This window comes from Protopterus annectens, unplaced genomic scaffold, assembly GCF_019279795.1.
Source record: "Protopterus annectens isolate FY-2018-M unplaced genomic scaffold, PAN1.0 ctg64531_obj.part0, whole genome shotgun sequence".
Taxonomy (NCBI): Eukaryota; Metazoa; Chordata; order Ceratodontiformes; family Protopteridae; genus Protopterus; species Protopterus annectens.
In genome coordinates, this window is record NW_025052587.1 from 2,796 (window position 1) to 6,867 (window position 4,072).

Consider the following 4,072-nt stretch of genomic DNA (forward strand, 5'->3'; position numbering starts at 1 on the left):
TGTTATGTAATGTGAAAAACCTATTGTGTCATTCTTATCTTTTAGAATGATATGCCAGTTTAGTAAAATGAGTGTTAAAATTTACAAAGGAAAAAGCATGGCAAACCTTTTTGAAAAGACTTGACATTATTTGCATATTCCATCCCAGAATGCATCAGGAAAGTCTCCACAAGCTGTCAAAGTCTTTGCAATATAGGGAAGTATGAGCCCCAGTTATCTTTTTTTAACTTTGCTCAGTGGTAATATCATAGCCAATGAAGGTTTATTGAGGCGTGATTATTGCTATTTGAAAACATTACCCAATACCCCGTTAAGTCTGTTTTATGACAGACTTGACAATTTTTTACTGTCTCTGAGGAGACTTTGTATATTGTAAAATTTAGGCTTCGGAGACTAGGTATTTTTACGTATTTTTTATGACAGCATGTTGTGCTTTTTAAAAGTTGATACTTCAATTTTTGAGAACAGATGATTGATGTACACTTATTTTTTATGACATATTTCTCATTTTCTTTTATTTAAATATTGGTGTAAAAAGTTGTTTTTTATTATTTTATTTATGCGGCAATAAAGATATAACAGATAGATTTCCATGTTTTAATAATGTTGGCAAGGTGAAGTCATTAAAGTACTTCATGTAGATTTTCTTCTTCATTGCAATATAATTTTTTTAAAGTAGGGTAGGATTTTTCAATAGACCCATTTCATTACATACCTTCTGAAAGTATATTTCAGTAAGCAGTAGAAATGACAGTCTTAATTTATCAAGATACTTTGTAAATGGATGTAGACCTCTGGATCCATCAACATGTTGTAGCACGATACCCATATTTTAATGATTGTCTATTTAAAATGCAGATTGTGGGGTATTGTTCAGCCAGTGTTTTGATGGAAAACATGATGAAACAGAACCTATCAATTTATTCAGTAAACAGAGTTGTATATCTTTGCTTTGTCCAAGTTTGATTTAGTTTAAAATAGTAGTATAAATCTTGGCCTCTGTGCTTCTGTGATTGAAGGGACATTTACTTACTTAAGTCACCTCAGGATGGTTGATTGATATTTGTGCAAAGTGACGAAGCAGGCTTAAGCATTGTGTAAAAGTGTAGGCACCACAGCATGTGTTTGAAAATGTTACATTTTTAAATTCCCAGAGGGTTTGGAATACTTTTTTCAATGGATTCTTTCTAAGCAAAAAAACCTGCTTTGCACATTATGTATATTTAAACATTACATTAGTTAATTAGCTTAGAAAAGTAGTCTTCGTAGCTCCAATTGTGAAAGGCTTGTCTTTATGAAGCAGTGGATGGAAGATGTTAATGGAATCACAGCAGAGAGTCAGATCCTATGAGATATCAAAAAGGTGGATAGAATAAAATATGCCGTGGCTCGTGAATCTACACACTTTTAAGGAGTACGAGATGATAGAATAGTGTAGTTGCACAAAAGGGAAAGAGGCAGTAAAACTGTCTGCCTCTACTGCATTTGCAGATTTGCATTTTAGTGTTTCTTGCAAGATGAAATGAATAACATATTTCTGATATCGCTCAAAATGACTGAGGAACACTATGTTATTTACTCAGTTGTGTCTGCATTGTTACACAAGGTTTCATTTTGACATTATTTCTCTATGTGCACCTGAAATGAGATGTATAATGAGCTTACACCTGGCAAACTGCATTTTTGAAATGAACACCATTGTGGCAAATATTTAAAACTTCCATCATTCTGAAAATTAAAGCTTAAAATTAAGTTCAAATTATTTCTGCAAATATTGCTAGAAACTGTGGAACGCTTTGTACAACATTTAAAATATGGTAAAAAAATAAAATTAAAGTTTTGTTACTGAAATTGAAAACCTTGAGAAAAGATTCTTTAGCAATATGAATGTGAACTGAGTAGAGTGAAAAATTCACCCACACATTTGAAAATATTGCTGTACATTGTTTTTGTTTTAAAAAAATATCCTGCATTTCACTTTGTTGGTTTAAGCTGTAATTACCCCTTTGCAAAAAGCAAAAGAAGGAATATCAAAAATTAGAGTTATTTCTCACTTTATTCTTTATCAGCCTTTCCTAATTTTCAGGGAGAAAGACAATATTTCTGCATTTTTTAGTGTGTGATGAAAAAAAGCTGCCTACAATATATGCAGTTCTGAAAACTGCACCGAATGAAATCAGAATGTTTAAAACAGAATTTATCATTGTCTCCTATGCACCTTTTGTTGTACAATAATTTTCAGAACCCATGTTTCTGAGTAAGCGTAGCTTTCAGGAAACTCATAGTCCCTGAAAAGATATATTGCTTTGAATTTGTCGGGTTGCTGTCTGTTGACTGAGGTAATATCCTGTTGGTGTTACAAAGTAAATAGGTATTGAAAACCTATGAGAATTCACAAATGACATCACTGTGAGGTTGCTGCATTAGAGAGAGACATGCAGAAGAAAGGAGGCATAGCAAAATAGAATTGATATTTTGTAGCCCAAAGAAAAATATCAATTAAATTTAATTAGGTATACTGTAACTCACAAAAACATGATAGATATAGGTTTGCTGAGAGATGACACATGGCCCTTAAACATGATTACTGATGGAGTACAAATGGTATGGATCAGTTTTAGGAGTAATTAAACAGGTACTGTCCAAGTTTACAGATCGAGATATTTTTAATTCAAAAGTCGTCTAATTAATTTCCCAAAATTTTAAGTAGCTGAAAGCCCATTGTTGGCAAAGTTGAGACAAAGTTGAATCCTTGCTTCAGACTTTATGGAAAAAGGCAAAAAAGATTTTGCACTAGCTATAGTATAGATGTGCTCATAGAATTATTCATAACATTCCATGATTTTTGAATATCTTATAACATAGATTCAGTCATTATAAGACTTCCAAGGATGGAAGCTATAATATATTTGTAGTAGTGCAAATTAGACAGGGAAAAAAAAATCAACTTTCCACAGATCTGATGCAGACTTTTGAGTTAGATAGTAAAATAAGAGTTGACTAAGAATAATCAGATACCTAAGACAGTAGAAGCATTGCATAATAGCAGTGATGATCTGCTTAATTAACATACAAAGTAAAAAAGATACTATCAGAAGAGCATCTTCTAAAAAGTCGCTTCTTGTGCTTTAAAAAAATCTCATTTGTAAAGTTAATGTTAAGCTATTGTGCAGTAGCTAAAGTTTTTGTGAGAGTGTCTATGAATTCTCCTAAGCATTATGAATTAAAGATTTTCTGTACCTTTTCTGTGTTATGAGATATTTTGGAAACATGGCTAATATATAGAAATGCAGTGTTATGTAATGTGAAAAACCTATTGTGTCATTCTTATCTTTTAGAACGATATGCCAGTTTAGTAAAATGAGTGTTAAAATTTACAAAGGAAAAAGCATGGCAAACCTTTTTGAAAAGACTTGACATTATTTGCATATTCCATCCCAGAATGCATCAGGAAAGTCTCCACAAGCTGTCAAAGTCTTTGCAATATAGGGAAGTATGAGCCCCAGTTATCTTTTTTTAGCTTTGCTCAGTGGTAGTATCATAGCCAATGAAGGTTTACTGAGGCGTGATTATTGCTATTTGAAAACATTACCCAAAACCCCGTTAAGCCTGTTTTATGACAGACTTGACAATTTTTTTACTGTCTCTGAGGAGACTTTGTATATTGTAAAATTTAGGCTTCGGAGACTAGGTATTTTTACGTATTTTTTATGACAGCATGTTGTGCTTTTTAAAAGTTGATACTTCAATTTTTGAGAACAGATGATTGATGTACACTTATTTTTTATGACATATTTTTCATTTCTCATTTTTGTTTATTTAAATATTGGTGTAAAAAGTTGTTTTTTATTATTTTATTTATGTGGCAATAAAGATATAACAGATAGATTTCCATGTTTTAATAATGTTGGCAAGGTGAAGTCATTAAAGTACTTCATGTAGATTTTCTTCTTCATTGCAATATAATTTTTTTAAAGTAGGGTAGGATTTTTCAATAGACCCATTTCATTACATACCTTCTGAAAGTATATTTCAGTAAGCAGTAGAAATGACAGTCTTAATTTATCAAAAT

The 4,072-nt window shown here is 31.6% G+C and overlaps 2 non-coding genes across 2 annotated transcripts; both read left to right on the forward strand.

Moving 5' to 3' along the window:
* The first annotated feature begins 225 nt into the window (after nucleotides 1–225).
* LOC122792022 lies at nucleotides 226–361 on the forward strand. The gene has a single exon (XR_006363262.1). It is a non-coding gene; the product is annotated as a U4 spliceosomal RNA (small nuclear RNA).
* A 3,157-nt stretch (nucleotides 362–3,518) lies between these two features.
* Nucleotides 3,519–3,655, forward strand: LOC122792023. The gene has a single exon (XR_006363263.1). It is a non-coding gene; the product is annotated as a U4 spliceosomal RNA (small nuclear RNA).
* The last annotated feature ends 417 nt before the right edge of the window (nucleotides 3,656–4,072 follow it).